Here is a 24,105-nt window from a genome sequence, read left to right as displayed (position 1 = left end):
GACTGACCTCCAGTGCTCTTCATGGGCAATAGAGTTGCCAGTCAGTGCCACCTATACCTAATGCCAGCAAAGCATTCTATGTAATCTCTTTCTGACTAGTTGTCCAAGCCCCCGTTGTGAGCTCCCAAAGCTACAGCTGCTGTGTATGTGGGTTATGGACAGGCTTCCACCCTGGTGTCAAAGATGTCTCCTGCTGACCTTGTAGGTTTTCTTAGTCTGGAATATTGCCTCGCCCTGACCTTTTGCTGATTCTTCCACTCCAAAATTTGATTTGAAGCATTATTTTAAAGTTGTTTGAAGGGGAATGTTGGGAGAATTTTGCTGCATTGCCTCTAATCTACCATCTTCACTCCATCCCCTCCTGAATGCATCTGACTTCTTAAAGAAAGAGTAAATTTGGAAATATAATATGTCCCAAAAGTCTTTGTACAGTTTTAAACTTAATTACTTTACAACTACACAAAGACTTTAGGGATACTTGTATAGTAGAAGGATCAATTTGTGTGTGTGTCTGTGTGTGTCTGTGTGTGTCTGTGTGTGTCTGTGTATATATACCTATCCTTGAGTGCTATGTATAATAATTCCTTTCATAGCATTTACCTTTGACTTCATGGATTCCAAGCACCACCTAAACCTTAAACTTCAGAACCTCTTATCAGGCATTATGCAGTGAAACTTTTATCTGATTATGAAAATGAAGGCAGAAGACTAATTGATTTAAGCAAGGTTGCACAGTGATTCAGTAATGGCTAGGAATTGTGGTGAGTGAAAAATGAAATGACTGAGGAAACAAAGGTTTCAACTTCCAAGCATATCGATTTATTAAGCAATGCATACCAACTGCATAACAAATTGGGACCAGGCTTCCTCAGCTTAGGGCTGGACTCTGAATGCAGGGGGAGACAAACTTTTATACATTTTTAAAAAAACAATTAATCAAATAAGACCAATTAGTTAAAAGAAAACAATTAATCAGGATACAAAATTAGGAAATTAGATTTCTAATTGGAGGAAAGATTAGGGACTTTCCAAGAGGAACAGCAAACAGGTACAATTCCGTGAAATCAGAAAAGTGTCCCAATTTCACCAAGTGTCTGTATGCAATCAAAGGTACACGGAAACAATAATTGATTGATCAGTACGGGTCCAGTTTTCAGATTAGACATATCGGTTGCTTGAGAAGCATAATTGTGGGAAAACTCTTTGCGTCAGTCTTTGAATCTCACCAGGTCACCAGGTCAGCATAACCTAAGTCTTCAGGTAAAGGTCTCTAAACAATAGGTAGAGGTGATCCAGCCTCCCAGCCATGCAGGGGCAGTTTCAAACAATGCCAACAAAATTTTCTCCCAATTCCCACAACTGAATAAAGTTTTCCCACAAGACAGAAATTGGACTAGACCCATAACTGACTAGAAAGGGAACTGAGTTAGATCCAGAACTGAGTCACAAGATGGTGTCACTGTGGCTTACTCAATTCACGCTACCACTTGCTGTTCTAATTCTCTCAGAATTGAATGCAGTCTCCCATACTTTTCCTCCAACTAATAAAATATATAGCCTAAAGATGTATTAAAATTAAGGACATATTAAAAATGCTATCAAGTAGGCAGCTTTACGACATTTGGTACAATCATTCTGTTTGTTCCAGGATAGCATAGAAGAAAATGGCTTTTTGAATAAACAGTGCTTAGCAGTTTTTAAAGGCAGTGATTGTGAAAAATTTACATCTCCTGTACCAGAAGACAGAAAAATGAATTAATTTGAGGATAGAAAAAGGTGGTTTAGCATTGAGTTATAAAAATGCATTGGGTAGTAGCAAAATGATTGCCTGAGGCTTATTTTAGTTTGCAATGAGGGGAATCAAGTAACAACATAATGTAGATTCAATATGCTCAAAACTGTCATCATTCTGATGTGCTCATATTCCTAGATAATTCAGGATATTCTTGTAGTGAAATTATTGAAAGAGAATGGAATCTGGTTAAAGTCCAGAATCTAGGAAGGTTCTTTCATATGCTGAACCATTACTGATCTGTGATCCAAATAAACCTTCATCTAGTTATTATAGTTCACGGTCAGCCTTTGTCCCTGCCAAGTCCTTTCTGGGAAGCCAGAAACAAAAGGACTCATTGGCCTAGACTTACTTCATTTCTTTGCTTGCTACTGTAGAGGATCACTCTGCTTTTTCTTGATTTTGGGGACATTTCTTAAAGTTGGAATCTGTATGAACAGAGCACTGGGTCTTAGTAAACTGCTCTTTGCTTCGATGGAGCTCAGGCTGACATAGACCAAGCTGTCACATCGGGTGAAAATTCTAGCTGCTGTGTCATGGAGAGGACAATGTGAGGATTTATTTTGTGTCAATGCTGGCAGGTTCCTGTTCTTAAAAATGTGGGCTTTGAAACTTCACATGTTTCCGTTACACTGTCATGTGTTGAAGCCACTGCAAGATTCTTGAAGTTTTTTTTTTTCTTCAGATCTAAGCCTTCAGCATAAAATACATTACTCATCTTAAAATTACTGCAGAATGGTTAGGTAGAAAAAGCCATAGATTCAAGGTGAAAGGACCTAGGATCATTTTGGCCCTACAACTTACTAAACTGTGATCTTGAGCAAGCCAGTTAAATTCTCCGGCCCTCAGTTTCCTTGTCTATAAAATGGCAAATTTTTGCAAATCCAATATTCTGGTACAATGAACACCGGAACAGTTCAATATGCTGACTTGCTTTTTTTCATCCAAAGCATACAGCAGTATTCAAGGATACATAGTCAGGTATAATAATAATGATAATAATAGCTAGCTTTTATATATGTCAAGTCCTGAAATAATCAAAGCCATGAGTTGAGGAATAAAGCATCTTTAATTGAGATAACAGGGCAGCAAACCTGCCACCCTGGGGCAAGTCCAGTGGATTTGCCAAAATAGAAACCCTGGAAAAGTCTTTTATACCCTTAGGAGGGAAGAGGGAGGAGGCAGAACGAGGTAGCAAGGCCTGGTCATGAGATCCCAGCTGCCCCGGCAATCTGAGCAAGGAGTATCACTTCATTCTGACTATTTTGCCCTTCATGCCATGAATTCCAATAGGAGGAGCAAGGACATCGAGCACCTAGGTATAACTTGAGCTAAGTTCCCCCACAAGGCAAGATGTCAGGATGGGACTTAAGGTCTGACTCAGCTCAGCCTCATCAATACTATCTTGCTGGGAATGCTACTGACCTTCTAACATCACTAGGGTCATTTAGAGAGTGGCAGGTAACATTACATTTGGTGTTAACAATTTCTGTCCTTATCTTAACAATTTTCTATCATATAGCATTTTAAGATTTATAAAGTACTTTACATTTGTTATCTCACAACAGCCCTATGAAGTTGGTGCTATTATTATCCTCATTTTACAGGTGAGGAAATTGAGGCAAACAGAGTTTAAATGACCTGCTAGGGTCACACAGCTAGTGTCAGGGACAGAATTCGAACTCATGTTTCTGATTTCAAGTATAGCACTCCAGCCATTGTACGTAGCTTCTTAAACATCCTTATTCTCCTTCAAACATACACTCATGATCCTGGAATGATCCTTGGACAGTTCATACACCCTCCCATATATCACAAGACTCTATATAGACTTTAGCAAGTAGGCCTTTGGGGGCATATGGTTCCCCCTCATCTCCTAATTTCCTATGAATAGGGTGGTCTAATAGGGCACCACCTTCCCCTTCTTGTTCTCAGTTGGACTTCTCAGCTAGGTCCCAGGACTCCACTAGTGTATCCATTGTCTTTCTACTGAGCCAAACTACTTACTGTCTCCGAGCTTCAGTTTCCTTCTCCATAAACCAAGGTGGTTGGAGACAAAGACCTCTGAGATCTAGCAATTAATAAGTATTTGTTAAGTGCTTACCATGTTCCAGGCACTGGGGATACAAATTAAAAAACATGATTATAAGATCGAAAGCTTTAAGAGACTTAGAAGCCATCTTGTCTAATGCTTTCATTTTCCAGATATGGAAACTGAGGCTCAGAGCTATTAAGTCATTTGCCCAAAATCACACAAACAGTATTGTACGAAGATGAGATCCCACTGCACCATACTGCCTCCTTCACGTTGCCTGCCTTTGAGGATCTTGCTTTCTACTGGAGAGATACAACAGAGAACTGTAGCTTTGGATATGGAATGAACCTTAGAGGTCAACTAGTTTGACATTTTCATTTTACAAATGAAGAAACAGGGGATCAGGGAGATGTGATTTTCCCCAATATTTTACAGAGCCTTTATTTGAACCCTGTCCTCAGACTCTGAATCTAGTATTCTTTCAGCCAAACCATTACACTTCATTTTAGCTGATGAATAAATATAGGATATGTATACATGGTGATTGGGGCTGGAGGTGGGAAGGGGGTAGGAATGAGGGTGAACATTCCAAGCATGGAAGAAAGTCTATGCAAAGGCACAGAAATGGAAAATGGACATTCTCTTCCAGTTATAAATCTATAATCCAATCATAGGATTATAGAGTTGAACCTAGAAGGGACCTTTGAGGCTGAGTCTAACCCACATAGTTTATAGATGAGGAAATTGAGGCACAGAGTCACACAGCTAGTAAGTAGCTGAGGCTAGATTTGAACTCTGGTCTTTCTTACTCTAAGTTCAGTGCCCTTTCTACTACAATACAGTACCTCTCCTTAAGTGCTTTATGCTGATCATGCATATTTTAATTGTTCTTCCCAGTGGATCTATGAAATAGGTTAGGATCACCATCTAAAATATCCTGTTTTGCAATTCAGAAGATGAATGCACAAAAAATAGAAATAATTCACCTAGTGCCTAGCTCCAGGTAGAGTCAAAACTAGAGCTCTATTCTCTAAACTAGAGATTTGCTTAAATGAACGAAGCTGTGGTCAGTCTAGTGAATCTTCCTTGTTACCAGGCATTTTTAGAGACTATCCCAAGGGGATTATGTAAATTAAAATCATTAGTATGCAATTGGTCTTGTATATTAGGTTTCTCAGTTTATTCCTTCCTCAAGGAATTAAACTTCCCCAACTTTATTCTATAACAATATTGGTAATGATATGCCTAAAGTGTACTCATCCTCATTTATCATTTTGGCAACTAGATTTAGATTAGTAAGAATGCTTTAGTTAATTTTAAAATCATGTAGCAACTTTGCAACAGAAAATTTGGGGACTTTAGTTAACCATCCTTCATGATCTCCTATTCCAACGCCTCATCATGGCATCTAGGTGTCCCTGAGTTTTTGAGAGCTACGTCATTAGAGCACATAAACTGTTAAAAGGCTTTGAGAATGGCCCCAGCAACAGAATCTGCTCTCTAAGGACCAGCCTAGCTAGTAAGGAGATGCGTATCACTTGTAGTCAGACAACTTAGTGAAGAATTCTATGGTCAAGGCAACCCACGACAAAAAGAAAAAGTCCAAATGGTCATCAGCCCTCAGTGGCTGCAATCTACTTCTTTATGTTGGTGGTGTAGTTGCAATCTGCAAGAGCTCAGAGAGTACAAAAAATCACAGGGTATTTAGACTGTTTTTAGACTGGTCCTCTCTTAATGCGAGATCTTTGTCTAATACTAACAATAAGACTTCCTACAAGAGGAAGTGAATCATATTACCTTGACATTGTTGCTGTGAATGAAACCAGGAGACAAAAGGAAGTTGTAAGTAGTGGAAAGGTGACTCACAGGTTCTCCTTAGACCTGGTTTTGTTGGACATCTAGGTTTCTTAAATAAGAATTTATTTAATAAAAAACATCTACAAGAATGTCAACATGAAAACAGTCGTAGATTATGTGCCAACATCCACTGCAGGGGATGAAAAGATAAAAAATTCTATGAAGAACTCAATGGAACCCTCCAGATTACATCAACATATACAATAGTCAAAGGCTATGGACAGTCAGTTTTGAAAAGAAGAAAGGCAACCTATCAACAACCATATGAAAAAAATACTCCAAATAGCTAATAAGAAGAGAAATACAAATTAAAACAACTCTGAGGCTTCATCTCATCCCCCATTAAGTTGACAAAGATGAGAAAAAGGGAAGAAAGGACAATGTTGGAAGAGCTACTGAAGGCTAAGCATAATAATATATTACAGGTGAAGCTATGAAATGCCCCAACATTTTAGAAAGAAATTTGGGAATATGAAAGTCACCAAACTGTATGTGCTCTTTTATCTAGCAATACCGCTATTAGGCATATATGCTAGAGATCAAAGAAACAAGGGAAAGATCCTATATGCACAAAAATATTTATAGTAGCATTTTTTGTTATAGCAGAAACTGGAATCAAAGTACATGACTATCAGTTGGAGAATGATTGAACAAATATTAAGTATTAAATAGTTGTCGCACACCATAGGAAATTAGGAAGGGGATAGATTCAGAAAGCTCTGTAAGCACTTGTATGAACTGGTGGAGAACAAAGTGAACAGAACCAGAATAATTCAAACAATGGCTGTACCATTGTAAAGAACTTAAGAACTATCATCAGTGTAATTGCTAATCATACTTCCAGAAAAATTATGTGAAATATAATCCCTATTTCTTAGCAGAGAGGTGATGAACTAGAGATGCAGAATAGCACATGCATTTTCAGAAATGGCTAATATGCAGATTGATTTTGTTTGACTATGTTTATTTCTTATCAAGCAACAAATAGACATGTTTTTTGATAACTCAGCAACTTCAGAGCAAAAGGTGGCATAGTAAGGATGGCAAAAAAAGTTTAGATAATATGGTTCAGAGGTTAGAAATGAGAGAAGCCAACAGTTTCTAGATCTTGCAACAGTTTCGTATCTGTAAATCTTGAATGATTCCTTCAAGAAAAGAGTTGGGAGGTTGTAGAAATGGCAAAAACCAAATATCTTGATGGATTGGTGATCAAATCAATTGTTCCTATGGCAGAGACTGCAACTCATCCATCCTGTGTGTCTCCTTTATGTCTTTCTGTAAATTTACCAGAGAGGTTCACCCAATGTTCTGATGGGCTTCCTATAGGTTTCCTAACATTGCACAGATACTACTCAACGGCTTGGATGGTTCATCAGCTATCCTTCACTTTTTCTATGAACCCACCTAAAAACAGGGAGAGGCAGTATATAGTATGATGGAAAGAGGGATGGATTTGGAGACAAAGAGCTTGGGCTCAAATCTCACCTCTGCCACATACTATCTGTGTGACCCAGGGCAAGTCACCTAACTTCTTTGGGTTTCACTTTCCTCATTTGTACAATGGTCTCCACAGTCCCTTCCAGTTCTAAATCTATGATACTTGGAACATCACAAAAATTGAAATCAATTATTTTTTAACAGATGGTAAATAGAAGGCATTTCCAGATCAACTATTCGATATATAATCAGGCCATGAACTTGTTAGAACAAAGATAAAAATTAATATAAAACTAAAGTAATAAAAATAAGGAAAGATGTGACTTATTTCAAAAAGGGGAAGGGAATAAACTACTATGTGCCAGACACTGTGCTAAGTGCTTTTTACAGATATTATATTATTTGATGTTCATAACAAGTTGATATTCCCAAATGGAAAATGAATGGAGGAATGGGCATTGAAAGAGATTATAAACATTTCCTAAGATTAATTAACGTAAATTAACTGTCATAATGAGGGGATCTAAAGGGTCTTAACCATGAAAGCTTGATCTCTTTGTCATATGGAGACATAACAGCTGAAGGCTACGTGCATTTGGGCTATAAACTTGTTTGGAGTAGCTGGAAGATTGTGATCAGCATTGGCTCAAAAAATAGCAAGAAACACTAGAGAGGAAAATAAGTTTTCTTTCTTTCTTTTCTTTTTTTTTTTTTAGGAAAACAAGTTTTAAGAAACTTTGTGAGCTACTTTTAGTCAAGTCAACACAAGAACAATTAAGGATGAAATCAGTACAAGAACAACAGGCAAAACATCTAAAAACTCTTTAAAGATCTTTATATCAAAGATTAAATATCAAAAGATTAAATATAGTGATGTGAATTTCACCATCGCATACCATGAAGCCTTGCTACATGGCAGTCAGGCAACATAAAGCTGATTAGCCACAGTCACATCTGTAGAACGGGAGTAATAGTAGCACCGAGCTCACAAGGTTGCTTTGATGATTAAATAAGTTTATATATGGGAAGCATGTTGGAAATCTGAAAGTTTTCTATATATATCTAAATGTTGGCTCTCATTATTATAGCATTTGGAGTATTATAATAGCACACCCTTGTACAATGTTAAGAATGGAAATGATATTGAGGGGAGGTTCTGCTTCTGGCAGCCAAGATGGCGGAGTAAAAAGGTAGTCACTCTCATTCTCCCTATCAACCTCTGAAAACCCAGAAAATATCATCCCAGAAAAAAACCTTGGAAAAACTGAAGTAGAAGAAAGACAGGGAGCAGCAGTGCAGCAGCCCAGCAAACGGGTCTCCCAGTGCCCCAGCAAGAATGAGGGAAGCAGCACCACAAAGGGCCCCAGATGGATAAGCACCCTGCAGCATTCATCTGAAAGGAGTTGAAGAAAGCAACCTAGAGTCTTCCTAAAGTCCCAGCCTTGCTGATTCCAACCCAACACAAGGTAAGCTGTCGGAAATGATATTGAGGGAAAAAACAGAAGGAAAGAATAACTTCACTAGACTAAGTAATTGCAGAGAAGGTCTGCGCAGGAGGTGACTGCCAATATTGAGGTCATTGAAGGAGTAATTTTTAAGATAACTGAAAATGTGGAGGATACCAAAGGGATGGGAGAAAAACTGAACCTTATTATTACAAAAAAGTGGCCATTATCATAAGTAAACTATCGACCCATATGCTTAATTTCCCACCTCTACAATTTTTTTATGAGAATAGTTTTTAGGAATAATAAACATTCAGCTTGGGTATCTTTGACATAGGTATGAGAAAGAACAGCTAAGCTTTCAAAAATGATAGTCTTTTAAAAAAATGACATTCTACAGAAGACCACATGTGAACCATAATACAATGGACTGAAACATGTAGAAAAGTCAGAATCCTATTGCCCTCGTTGTTTGTCGACTATTACAATTTTCATCAATATTAATGCAAATTTCATTAAAATTAATAAGGCAAAACACTATATTAAAGGCACTCTTCCAACAAGGTGAGTCCCATACTTATGTCAAAGTCATCTACGATTACTTCAAAAATGTGACAGAGATAATTTTGTTCAATGAGTCTTTCATTATTAATATCAAGCAAAGTCTAAAATGGATATTTGTTCAACGAAAGTATTTGTCACTGTCATGGAGAATGTCCAGAATAGGGACCAAACGGAAGAGCTGAGGTCCTACAGACGTAGGTTGATGTTGGAGGGGATAGAATGCTGGTCCTGGAGTCTGGAAAACACGAGTTCAAATCCAACTTCAAACACTTACTAGCTATGTGTCTCTGAACAAGTTACTTAACCTCATTTTGCCTCACCTTCTTCAACTATAAAATAGAGATAATAATTGCACCTACCCCACAGGGTTATTGTGAGGATCAAATGAGACAATAATTGTGAAATGCTTAGCCCATGGGCTCGCACAAAATAGGCACCATAGAAATTTTTATTCCATTTCCCTCATCTCACTTGTGGCTGGAATTTTACAGATAGCAGCACCAAGCCCTCAACCCCACAAAACCTCCTAAATGAGGTCCATGATTGGTCAAAAAAAGTTTAACCTAACTATTCACACAAGAACAAACAAGGCATGAATGCCTAATTCTATGATGGGTAGTTGTACGGGTAGCCCACAGAGTTGGTCTAATACCATTTTCTGGGCTCACTGCCCACTATATTTTGCTTCCTCTTCTGAGGGCTCTACCTTCCTTTGGCAGTGGTAATTAAAAACCTATTTCCCTAAATCTGGTCCAGTCTTTAGCAGGAACTCCCAGCTTTTCCAACTTCATCCTCAGGTAGGTACAAGTACATCTTCCATGTTTTAAAAAGTGTTTTATTGAAACTTCTTGTTTATTCTAACAGGTTTTATAATAACTCCCCCCAGCCCCACTGAACCTTCCCTTAGAAGAATCACAATATATACGATAACCGCACCTCATGGTGTATATATAGCATTTCATACTCATAGTCCTCTACTGCTTGATTAAGAACAGTATCCCTTGGAATCAAGATTTTTTTTTTGCAGTTGATCTGAATTTTCATCTTTTAGTATGACTTTTTATATAAACAATGATATCAACAATAGTAATAATAACAATATAATAAAATTAATACTTAGCATTATTGATATAATAATTTTATACCAATAATATTAATTTATATTGATAACAATCATCATGATGATAATAGGTCACATTTATAGAGTGCCTACTACGTGCCAGGTATAAGGGTTTTACAACTATTTTCACATTTGATCCTTATAGCAATCTCGGGGCGGGGAGTACATGGTGTTATTATCCCCATTTTATAGATGAAGAAGCTGGGCAAACAGAGTTTAATGAACTTGCCTTACATGTATAGTAAGTGTCTGAGGCCCAATTTGAGCTCAAGTCTTTTTGACTCTGAGCCTGGTGCACTACCCACTGTACAACCTAGCTGCCCATATCATTGTGGTCACTGTGGTCCTATAACTTTTGACTTGCATTAGTTCATACAGTTCTTTTAGGCATGCCTCGAAAAACATCTTAATTTTGTGTATATATTAATTAGTATCCTATGATTTCATCTAAAGGAGCTTTTAATATGAGCTTATGAGTAATAGGAAGAATAGTATCTAGCTTTTTAAGGTTTACAAAGTGCTTTCTCTATGTTATTTCATTTGCTCTTCTCTGGAAGGTGGGTGCTATTCTTAACCCCATTTTATAGCTGACACTGAGACAGGTGAAGTGATTTACTCAAGGTCTCCCAGCTAGTAACTGGATGAGGCAGGATTTCTATTCCTGTCTCCTTAACTCTAGGCCAAGCATTCCATGGAAATCAAAAGCAGAGCCAGAGTACTTGAGTTAGAAGATGGTTTCTTTCATTTTTCTGGCCCCAAAGTAATAAATGACTAAAAATTTCCAGTTAATTTATGAGGACAATTGCAAGATCAAAAGTAGTGCTGCCACGTGGATTATTAAGACTTCATAAAAATGAAAATCTTGCAGAGTTTATCTATAACACATTACAATGCCATAAATCACACTTGACAAAATAAATGAGCAATAAAGTTTTGTGTTATGTCTCCTCGATCATTTTTCATGTTTTTTCCCCCACTCTTTAGTTCTCTATATTTAGAAGTTCGTGATGGAATTCCCAAACCTTTTCAATTAGCAATGGAATTCTGATCTGTGACCTCCAAATAAGCTAATATAATTTTAAACTACAATAAGAAAAGGATAACCACAAACAAAACGAAGAAGGTAATAATCATGTGGCACTCTGTCTTGGTTAGACCACATCTGGACTATGGTGTTCAGTTCTGGATGTCATAGTAATGAGCTAGAGAACAAATATCCCCAGGAAGGTAACTATGATGGTGAAAGGCATTGAGAAGGATTAGCTGAAGAAATATTTAAGAAATATTTAGCCTGGAAAAGAAAAGACTTGGAGAAGGGAAGGGAGCCATGATAGTTTTCATTAAACATCTGAACTGTCATGGGGAAGAGGGATCAGGCTCTTTCTGCTTAGTCCCAGAGTGTAGAACAAGGAATATCGGGTAGAAGGTTTGGGGAGACAGATCTAAAAAGTAAGAGAACCAGTTAAGGAAAAAGGAGTGGCAATAATCAATCTATGCAGCGAGGCAGAAGAACAAGTGAATCTCCGGAAAGCTATCCAAGTCTACTCCAGGATGGGTAAGGTGGTTGATCCTCTTTCCTTCACTGTAAATTTCCGGGTTATTAAAACTCTGAGACAATCCAGGCAAAGGTTATCACTTGTACAATTAAGGATTATTGCTATTGAAAAGATTTCCATGTTTGAAAAACACAGCAGGCAGTCCTGACAGCAGGAGAGAAATAAGCAGATCTTAATAGAGAGAGGACGGAGTTCATCTATAATTGTTTAGGATTTCGACAGACAGGAACAGTAGGGAATACCTGAAGATACAAGACACCACCATTGTTCTGAGTTGTCTAAGCCGGAGACAATAGATAAGTGAATTAATTTGAAAAACTTGCTTTTGGTGTGGCAGTAGACAAAGAAAACCTGACAAAGTCTGCTCTGTGAGATTTTTTTTCCTTTATATAAAGAGCAAGTATTCCACAGAAAGGAATATTCATTATATACTCAGTGTTAAGGTAATATTTGTCTTTGAAAGGCAGGATGTTCAATAATTTTAAAATGGCAACATTGAACTCTAAACAACATAGAATAAGATGCAGATAAATGGCCTGCTGGGGAGAGTTAATGGAAGAGGGAAAGAAAACCCTCCATTCTCTAAATTAGAAGGCATTTTATAATCTTGCAAAAGCAGACATAGAGGGTGGAATTCTTTATATTTTAAAATGGAGAACACAATTTCACTGAGACTGTATGCAAAGAGGATTTCTCAGGGATTAATGCCTATCCTATTTCTAGAATGATCTTTTAGCATTTCCTTTTGTTATAATTACTTCCAATATTGTGCAAGAATATCTTATTTTCACTTGACAAAGCTATACAGGAGAACGATATTGAAATACTCCTTTGCCCTGCACTAGGCCAAAGTGGTTAGCCGACCCCTATCTAGGGCAGGATGATCAAAGCTTTGCCCCAGGGCACTAAAATGTAAAGGCATCTACAGTACTTGAAGTCCTCCAGTCCTGAAGGAACAACTTGGCTTAACACCTAATTAGCAAGAATAATTAGCTAAAAAGAAAACCACCAACAGCACCCTCAACTGGATTTGTCTTAAAAAGAAAATGAGACTTGAAGGAGACATATTGTACTGCTTGCCTTGGGCATAAAAACTTCAAGTTATGTCTCTGCTGCTTGGTTTTATTGTCGTCTTGTATAATTTCAGTAAAACAGGAAAGAAGGAGAAATAGATTACAAAAATTATTTTTAGAGATGAAGCAATAAATATAATATTTTGTCTATTATAAGGCCATCTTCTTTTCACTGGGCATATGGGAATTAAAGTCCTTGGAAACCTCATCACAGTGGAGAGGTAATTCTAGGTTCTGGAAATCTCTATTTTAAAAGCCTAAGATCTGTCTGGTCTTACCAAACTAGAAAGGCTTCATGCTTGGACCTGGTGAGGAAATGTATAACTCTTGTCTGAGAATCACCCTGAGTCTGGAGAACTTCTTCACCAGGTTGGCCCACACTGACAAATTTTTCCACCAGAGCAACTCTTTTTTAAAAAATATTATTTATTTTATTCTGAACTCAAGAAATAAAACAAGCATTTCTATAACATAGAATAGAAAAAAGATAATTGTGCATGAAACTGCAAATGTATTATGCACAGCCTGCTATTCCTTTTAAATATATAATAAAGTTATGTAACGTCCTTTTTCTTTCTCTTCTTCCCCCCCCCCCAGATATGGCTACCATTAGACAAAAAAAAAAGTATACATATGTACACATCTATGTAAAATCATTCTATACGTATTTCTATTTTGCCAGTTTCTTTCTTTGGATGCAGATAGCATCTTCCATCATATGTCTTTTGTAGTTAATTTGGGTATTTATAATAGTCAAAATGACTTAGTCACTCAAAGTTGTTCTTAAAACAACATTGTTGTTACTGTATATAATGTTCTCTTCTGCTCATTTTACTTTTCATTATTTCGTGCAAGTCTATATTTTTCTAAGATCACTGAGCTCATCATTTCTTATAGCACAGTAGTATTCCATCACGATCATATATCCAGCCATTCACCAATTGATGGGCATCCCTGCACTTTCAATTCTTTGCCACCACAAAGAGAGCTGCTATAATGTTTTAGAACATATAGGCTCTTTTCCTTTTTCCATAATCATCTTGGGAAACAGACCTAGTAGCAACTCTTGAAAGACTGTGAATAAATGGCTAAATTAAAGACTGGACAAATAATAACACTAGCTAACATTTATATAACACTTTAAGGTTTGCAAAGATCTTTCCCTATACTATCTTGTTTGATCTTCACAACCATCTTGGAAGAAGGTGCTATTATTACACCATTTTTCAGATGAGGAAACTGAGGTTGAGGAAGGTTAAGTGATTTGCCCAGAGCAAGTCAGTCAATTAACCAGTCAACTTAGCATTCACTAAGCACTTACCAAGTGCCAGGTTCTGTGCTAATTGATGGAGATGAGAAGAAAGTCAAAAAAACCAGCCCCTGCTCTCAGGAGCTCATAGCCTAATGTTTCTGGGTCACGAATCAAACAGAGGTTTTCCTTATACCAAGTCCAGTGCCCTAGTCACTATACCAAGTTGCCTAATTAAGCACTTATAATGAGTCAGGCACTGTGCTAAGTGCCAGCAACGTCCAAGAAAAGGGTTGTGATCTCCACTTATAGAGGCTTGCATGGATGGAATTACAGATCTTGAAATATCTAAGTAAATGTTCCTAAAATTGAGGAAAGCCAGACTTCCATGAGGGGTTGAGCCACCTAGGGCTTAATGTGGTCAATTTCCATTACACCAGGTCAAAGTCACTAGGAAGAGCCAGGTCAGTGCAAATTGGTTTTCCGCATTGAGCAAGGAACAAAAATTATATACATGACCCCAAAAGTCACCAGGAAAGTACCCAGTTGTCTTCTAGAGTGAACTAAGTGAGTGTAGCCAACACTATGGAGGAAACTAGTACTATAGAGACATGACCTTGGACTTCAGGCAGTAATTTGCTAGAGGGGAATATAAATAGGGAATATTTCAGAAAGGAAAGGCTGCTCTCTTTAATCTATTGTGCCGTCCCTACCAATTCACAGAAATGTTTACATCCCACCCCGCCTTTCTCTCAAAGTCACATTGAGCTCTGAATGGTGAAACCACAAGAGTGGTATGCTGTCCAAGACCTCCAGAGGAGAGTGAAAAAGTTACCAGAGAAAACCCTGAGTCAACTAGCATTCAGGCTCCATTAAAGGAATTACATAGAGACCAGTGCTCCTATTCTGTTTTAGTGATGAACAGATCACAATGGTGGGTAAGCAACAGACCATTAAAGGCTGAGCTCAAATACATCTAGTTTACTGTTATATCAAATGAAACTTACAACAAAGTTAATGTGATGCATATTTAATGACACGGACAATTGTTGTTTTGCTGCACAGTAATTAATCTTTAAATGGTAAGCAACTCCTATATATCAGAGTAATTAGCCTATAGCATGGTAGAGGGGAAAGAACTTTGAGTCTGAGGCTGAAGATGTGGATTTAAGGCACAACTATCCCTGCTACCTCGCTGTGTGTACGTCTAAGCTCTCTAAGCTCTAGCTTCCTTGTCCATAAAATGAGAATAATAATATTCACTCTACTGTATAGAAAGCACTCTGGAAAACCAGGAAGCACTACATAAATACCAGCTATTATTGTGACTTTTTCCCACCTAAATATCTTTTTTTCATTTTTTAAAAGTCTCAACAATTTTCTTCTATTAATAATCAACATCATTGTCATTGGTTTTATTTGGTATATGCTTCGTTGAGGGCAGCTAGGTGGTACAGTGGATAGAGTGCCAGGCCTGGAGTCAGGAAGATGGTGCTATTATTACACCATTTTTCAGATGAGGAAACTGAGGTTGAGGAAGGTTAAGTGATTTGCCCAGAGCAAGTCAGTCAATTAATCAGTCAACTTAGCATTCACTAAGCACTTACCAAGTGCCAGGTTCTGTGCTAATTGATGGAGATGAGAAGAAAGTCAAAAAAACCAGCCCCTGCTCTCAGGAGCTCTCAGGAGCTCATAGCCTAATGTTTCTGGGTCACGAATCAAACAGAGGTTTTCCTTATACCAAGTCCAGTGCCCTAGTCACTATACCAAGTTGCCTAATTAAGACTAAGTTATAGAGAAGGTGATACTCTACATTGGTAGAGGGAACTCCTGACCTGGGAGTTCCCTACACCAATGAAATCACAGTCCCTGTCCCTATTGCTATTGTTATGTAGTATTAAATCATAACCATCACCACCACACACATGAATAGAATCATTCAACTTTATCCCCAAACAGCAAGAATTTGTTTACCTTTGACTAACCCAATTCTCAGTTTAGTCCCTTTATGATCCAGGGCTGAAGTTACTCTTCCTCTGTCCTTGGGTTTCCCTCTCCCCAGCTCTGTCTCATGTCCCCTTCTCCTTCCTCAATATCCTCATACTCCTGAAGGGTTTCTTGGGTACTTCTTCCTACCTTAGAGGTACCAGATGTTAAAGGGATTAAAGTGACAGAAACTCTGGGTCATAGAAAACCCACTGTGTCATGTAAGGGCAACTAGGTGTGCAGTGGAGAGAACATCAGGCTTAGAGTCAGAAGACTTTAATTCAATCTGTCTTCACACACTTAGTAGCTGTGTGACCCTGGACAAGTCACTTAATGCTGTTTGCCTCAGTTTCTTCATCTGTAAAATAAGCTGGAGAAGGAAATGATAAACCAGTTGTGACAAATGAAAAACCTCAAGAGACAGAGTTTCTGGATAATTAATCAATTTATTAATTAGGCTAGCAATAATCAATAAGTTGATGATCATTGTTAATAATTAATAAATTGATTATCACTGTTTTTTCTCTAACCAAAGACAACACATAGAGAGCCTGAAAGTTTTATGTAATTTTTTTCTTAAAGGGAATGCTCCTGACAAGTGAAAATCAACCCTGATTGGTGGACATTTAATGAGGAGTGGGGTTAGAAGTCTTCAGGTCCTCTGACTGAGAACATGGCTTGATCATGAGATTCAGCCACCTCCAGCAATCTGGACAGAGGAATCCATCACCATCCAGACCACTCTGGTTGGTTTTCTCCTTCATGAGCTGGGTCACACAAGAACAGCGGCTTCTTTTCCTAGGGTAAGAACTCTCCCAGACTGGATTTTGTTTATACTCTAAACAGAAGTTAGGCCTCCTAGTTGGGGGTTGAAGAGCATGTTCCTTGAGGCTAGGGGTGATCTCAATCAGTCACATCCTTCAGAAACTGACTTTTTATAGGAGCCAGGCCTTAATGAGGAAATTGAGGAGAAAAAACTGGATCCCAATTTAATAATTGGTTATTAATGTAATAGTAAAATAATAATTTCTCTCACACTCCAGTATCTTTACTGAGAAAACCTCAACTGGGATTACAGTCAGACATGCCTAATTGACTAAACAACAACAGTACCAGTAGGAGCAGTGGGTCACTGTGAAATTCAAATGTTATCAAATACAGAAAGCAATTTGCAAATCCTAAAAAAAACTAAATTAGATTTTTTTTTGCCTTTTTGGTGTCAAGGGCCGCTTTAACAGTATGATGATGAAATAATATATTTTTTTAAAAAATCATGATTGAAGGAATACTTCAATTTCATTTAGAGATAAGTAAAAATAAAAGCATAACTTTTTCCCCATATAATTCACAGACATTCTGAAATCTGTCTATAATCTCTTCTAGGTTAAGAACCCCTGTACCAAATAAATAGCAGTAATTGCTCTATTAAGAGGAAACAATGAATTTTTAAGTATTTCAGGATTTTTTTTAAAGTCAGGAGCAATGTCTTTTAGGATCTCTCATGAAGCTCAAGTGGTTTTTCTTCTTCTAGGGTCAGCATCTTATATGGGTGGGGCACCTTGTTCTTTCCCCACAGATTAAATCAGTTAAGTGGGGATCTAGCACAGAAATGTGCTTGCCTATCATGGTGTACTAGGCCCAAATTTAATGATTCTGAGACAATTATCCACACCATGGACTGCAGTTTGTAAAGAAAAGGTGCCCACCGTTAGTTAGCATTGAAACACTTGCATTCTTCTCCATGGGTATTTGAAAATTGATTAATATGCCTTTTCTTCATTTTAAACTAACCTCTTTTAGTTTTCAGGCTAATTCTTCCAGCTCATAGTTCATATTAGCTTCTGTCTAATGCATTTGGATTGGAAGGCAGGATAGTAAAGGTTATTATAGGTCTAGTGTGAAGTGGCTTAGATTTCCTAGGGTTTATTTAATGAAAACACGCAGACACTCATACCCAATTCATTTCTCTTGTTTCAAAAGGTTTCTCAACTTGCACAAACCTGCAAAAAAAAAAAGGCATGAATATCGTAGTACGTTGTGATATTTTTAGGCAAAAGTGGAACATTAACAGTATCCTGAGCAAATGGTTGGCTTGTCCTCTGGCATGGACATAAGGCCATATTTTAAAGCAATATTCCCTGATCCTGTGCCTGTAAAACCCACCTTAATGAGGGCAGATCAAGTAATTTGCTGACAGAGCTCCCAATTTGGTACTACAAATGTGGATTTTGTGATGGAAAAATTTTATGAGTAAAATTAGAAACCATTAGAAGGGAACATTTAGATCCAAATGACTTCAGTTAACCAAGGACCAAAATGTCTTTGTAGATCAAAGTCATTAGCACGAATTGCACTCAGAAGTAAAGGGGGAGCCAGTGCAGACTGTAACACAGTCGTTCATGCTTCTGGGAGCCAATGAGGATGAGATGCTGCTGTGTCCTGGACCAGCTGACATCTGAATAGTCTCCAGGGGCAGCCGCAAGTAAAGTATATTTACTCACAGAATCTGGAAAGGAGGCCTGGAATATTGTGTTGACTGCCTCATAAGGGTCATTTCCATAGCCAGCAGCAAAATCCACAGTGTCGGGGGGAGAATCCGAAAAAAGAAATGGGATATAACTAGAATTTTTTTTAAAAAAAGTTTTCTTTTCAGGGTGATCTGAATAATTGCCTTAATTATTTTGCATTAACTAAAAATCTGACCTTGAAACGAGTCTTCGTAGCCTAGGGAGAGGGGGAGCAGTGCTTAGCACAGTGCCTGGCACTTAGAGGGCACTTAATAAATGCTTATTGAATTGAACTCCTGATATCTTGCTTAATGAAAGACTATCTTCAAAAGTATATTCAGTCAGGTTACTCCAAAAGCCAAGGAAGTAAGTTTTCAACAGGGTAAGACTCTCTATGGAGAACCTGAGAGAATATGTTATTATGGCTGCTCCCAGGATGTCTTAAAGTTTTACATGACATCTCATAGAAAAGACTTTATGGGTTTGCATATTTAATGGGAGTTTTACGAGTCCAGGTCACCTAAGGTGGAGGCACTTCTGAGAGAAGACGTGCTGTATTTGCCCACCACGTGGGTAGCAATAGCCTCTTTCTGTTGGCTGAACAACCAGAACAGGTTAGGTGGTTGAAGCTATGAGACTACAGAGAACGAGGCAAACAAGACTAGTTCACCTTCAGCTTGGGTGCCATGAACTGACTGGTCTTCTTTTAGGCCCCATGGCCCTAAGAAATGGGTGGAGGGCTTTCATATGGCCTGTTTCACTTGTCCTTTTCAGTTCTACATGCAGGCTGTGAAGTGGTCACCGAAACCTGGAGCTTGAGCCTGGGAGTCAGAATTCCAGGCTAGATATTGGTGGCAGGCCAGCAAGGAAGCCTTGAGAAGCCAGGATGCTTGGGGCTGTAGCTCAAGGGAGGCTTTGGACTCAGAATTTGGTGCGTTTGTGCTGTTCAGCAACTGAGCTAACTGTCAACTTCATTGCCTTCCCCTCAGCAGAGACTGGCATAGGGGGTATGGATTATATCCCCAGGTTTTGTGGGGATGGTTGTATGTTTGTTTGTCTGTCCCTTCACAGTAACTATTCTTTTGTAAAAGGTAAAGTAGTTAAATGAAACTGGGCTTCAGTTTCCCCTACAACTAGGGGAACAATTGTGATGGGACCTGGAGCCTATGGCAGAGAGACCAGACAGACCCCAAGCTCCATTAAGGGTAATAGAGAATGCTAGGGGAGGGAATGCCTTCAGGCAGTGTGGGCCAAGGTAGCCACAGGTACACATTCAGGTAGGTTATGAGAGGAGGAAAAGCAAAGCGTCTTTGTAATGCAGAGAGATGGACTAGAAGACTCTGGTGCCATCCCCTCCTCCAAAGTAACTCTGGACTATCCCAACTTCCCAGTCAACTCTAATAGTGCAAAGAGACAATGGATAAGCAACAACATCGAATAATGTATCTGGAGCTGGACTTAGATATTTGGGCCAGTGTCTTGTTGCTTACAAGCTGTGGCTTCATATTAGAGGCACAGCAGGGTCTCAATGAATCCATGCTGTGCAAGAAACAAGAGCATCTGAAGGTTTCCTCCTCATCCTCACCTGGCTGGATGCTGGCTACTCTCAGTTAGACTGCAGGGATAATGGTTTGTGGCCCAGGGCAGAGAAAGTGCTTGTAATCAAATGTGTGTGGTTCCAAGTGGGTATTCCAAAGCCTGAATAATCACATCCCAACTGCCCTTGGTATTGGAAGGCAACTACAGTGTAGTTAATTTTAAAATCATCTTTGATTTGGTTTTCTCCCCTTCACCTCCATATCCAATCTGGGCTCAAGTCATGTCAATTCTACCTCCGTGATATATTCTCCTTCCTGTCCTATTTCTGGCTTCATAGATTTCAATGTTTTCTTTACTGCTGGCTCATCCTGGGACCACCCTTAGCACCTGAAGCCTCTTTGCTGTAGAATAACTTACTATTCCTGAGGCCTGCTCACCCCGAAATATTCCTCCATAAGGCCTATCCTGCTACTCTCATTGGAGAGTTCCTTTTGGTACTTTTATCTTGTGGAAAGGCCCAGGCTGGCCTGCATTGATTCTCCTCCTGGTTCCATTCCTTACTTTTTGGACTTTGAAACCATGCCCCCTGTTCAGAGTACCTTCTCCACCACTGGTTTTTCAGGTCCCTTTTGTGTATTGTCTTCCCATGTTAGAATGTAAGCTCCTTGAAGGCAGGGGCTGTCTCTCTCCTTATATTTGTATCACTGCTTGCTATGGTGCCTGGAACATAGTAAGTGCTTAATAAATCCTTGTTTCCTTTTTTTTTTCTCCCATACCTACCCTTTCTATTACCATCCTTACTTTAATGTACTATATCTCACCAGAGAGATATAGGGACAGCTAGGTGGTGCAGTGGATAAAACACCTGGCCAGGAGTTAGGAAGATTCATCTTCCTAAGTTCAAATCAGGTCTCAGATACTTACTAGTTGTGCGACCCTGGGCAAGGCACTTAACCCTGTTTGCCTCAGTTTCCTCATCTATAAAATGAGCTGGAGAAGGAAATGGCAAACTGCTCCAGTATCTTTGCCAAGAAAACCCCAAACAGTATCACAAAGAATTGGACACAACTGAAAACAACGTAACAACAACAGTCTCATCTGAACTGTTTCAGTAGCCTTCTAGTTGGGCTTTTTATCTTCAGGCCCTCTCTCTCATCTTCAGTTTACCCCATACGTGGCTAACCAAGTAATCTTCCTACTACACAGGGCTGACAATCTGAACCCACCTGTTCAAAATCCTTCAATGACTCTCTAAGGCCTACAAAACGCCAAATTCAAAACCCTTCCAAATCTGGCTTCAGATTGCAATTAAAACCTTATTTCACACAATTCCCTTTCATTTATTCTCCATTTTTTCCCAGAAGGGATTCCTGAAATTCTCTACCTCCATGCATTTCCTTGTCCTTATGCTTGAGATAGGGAGAGTTGTTCAAAAAAATCAGATTTTAAAGAGACAGACCCAAGATCAATACTAAAGCAAGAAGGCCTGCGTGGCAAGAAGGAAGAGGTATAACATATGGAAAAGTAAGTTTGGGCCAGGTTGTCAAGGGCTTTAAAATCTAAACAGAGAAGCCTACATTTGAACCTAGATGCAGTAGGGAGCCGTTGGAATTTATAGAGCAGAGGAGTAATATGGTCATGTCTGTGCTTTAACAAAATCACTTTGATTTCTATGTAGATGATGGTTTGTGTAGAGGGGAAAACTGACCTATTCAATATCTATTCAATGAGGTGGATTGGACTTAATGGTTTCTAAGTTTCCTTCTGGCTCTAAACATATGACCTTATGATCCTTTTTTTAAAAACCTTCTGTATACTTCTTTTTTATTTAATATTTCATTTTTCCCGATTACATGTAAAACAATTTTAATGTTCTTTTTTTAATATTGAGTTCCAAATTCTCTCCCTCCCTCCACCCTCATTGAGAAATCAAGCAATTTGACATGTTACATGTGTGCAGTCATACAAAACATATTTCCATATAAGTGATACTGTGAAAGAAAACATAGACAAAAAATCCCCCCCAAAAAATAAAGTAAATAAAAAGTATGTTTTGATCTGCATTCAGACTCCATCAATTCTTTCTCTGGAGAAGGATAGTATTTTTCATCATAAGTCCTTCAGAACTGTCTTGGATCATTGAATTTCTGAGAATAGCTAAGTTATTCATACAATTATTGCTGTTACTATATGCAATGTTCTCCTTGTTCTGCCCATTTCACTTTGCATCAGTTCATGTAAATCTTTTCAGGTTTTTCTGAGAGCATCCTGCTTGTCATTTCTTATAGCATAATAATATTCCATCACAATTAGGATCCTTCTTAAAGAGAGACTAAAACCCAAGATAAATGAGGAGATGAAAGGGGAGAAGCTAGCCACTCTCAATGCATACAAGGCAGCAGGCCCAGGCCAACTGCAAGGCATTGAAAAAAAACTTGTAGGTGTGATTGAATTACTTGAATTACTTGCTGTAGGTGATCTCTGAAAAACTGTGGGCCATGAGAGAAGTGCCATAATACTGGAGAGGGGGAAATGTGTGATCTTCCAAAAGGAAAAAGAAAGCACATTCTTCAAGCTTTCGGCCAGTGAGCTTTACGTTGATTCTTGGGAAAAGTCATGGAACACATTACTGCATCACCTAGCCTGGCATACAGCAGGTTCTTAATAGGGGCTTGTTGATTGATTTGATCAGATGGGGCCATATCATATCTGCACTATTGTGGATATGTGCTCCATCTTAGAAAGGATATTAGCAAAAAGGACAGTGATTGAAGAAACGGCTATGTACACCCGGGAGAAAATGAAACTATCTGATTACTTTATACTTGCGCCTTATTCATTCATTCATTCATTCATTCATTCATTCATTCATTCATTCATATTCTTGTGAATATATGTAATATATCTACATATATACTGCATTAATATTAAAAGTAGCCTTAGTTCCTTTAGCAAATATGGGATATTTGATATAGGGAATATAGGCGTGAAATCGCACCAGATGGTGGGAGATGTAAATCTAGATCTTTTATAGCTAAATCACAGAACACATATTTAAAAGCTGACTGTTTAAAAAAAAATTAACATTGCCCCTGTTTTGCGTTATCTGTTTCTCAGTTTTCTTGCATAGCTATGGATCAATAATGCAATGTTAACCATATTCTGCTCTTCTCATTCCCCAGAGCAAAAGCAAAAGCAAAACCATTAAAATCCTATGGACATTTTCCCTTAGCAGTCAAATTTAAAGTGTCATAGTCACCATCTTCAGGCTAATCGAATAGCAGCCATCTACTGTGTTGTGATTATAAACAAGCTGAAGCTTGCTCACAAAATAGTATATAATTCAAATATGGTTCAAATGCAATTTTCATATTGAGATTGTTTTGGTTTTTTTTTTAATTAGTTGACAACATAGCTTGAGAATCCTGGTATGGGAGCTACTAAGGTTATCCAATGATATAGAGCAGTGGACAAATTATGAAAGACTCAGAGCCATAAGTAGGGTGGGTGATGGGACATTCAGAGGGCATAAGTCTTCCCCATAGCAGTCTGGAAGCTACTGCCTTGTACTTTGTACCTCATTATCGTTGTTGTTCAATCATTTCAGTCATGCCTGACTCTCCATGACCCTGTTTGGGGTTTTCTTGGTAAAGATACTAGAGTGGTTTGCCATTTCCTTCTTCAGCTCATTTGACAGATGAGGAAACTGAGGAAGACCAGGGTTAAGTGACTTGCCCAGGGTAACACATAGTAAATGAGACTAGATTTGAATGCAGGAACATGAGTCCTCCTGATTCCAAGCCCCCTACTCTAACAACTGTGCTACCTAGCTGCCCTACTTTGTACCTCACATGCCTCCATTGGAATTAGCTGTGCGACAGGATCCTTTTCCCTTGTCTATCCTCAGGCTGCTAACCCAGGCATCCCTTCACCATTCTCTCTGTC

This window comes from Phascolarctos cinereus, unplaced genomic scaffold, assembly GCF_003287225.1.
Source record: "Phascolarctos cinereus isolate Bilbo 61053 unplaced genomic scaffold, phaCin_HiC Scaffold_1;HRSCAF=81, whole genome shotgun sequence".
Lineage (NCBI taxonomy): Eukaryota > Metazoa > Chordata > Mammalia > Diprotodontia > Phascolarctidae > Phascolarctos > Phascolarctos cinereus.
Note: the sequence above shows the minus strand (reverse complement) of the source record.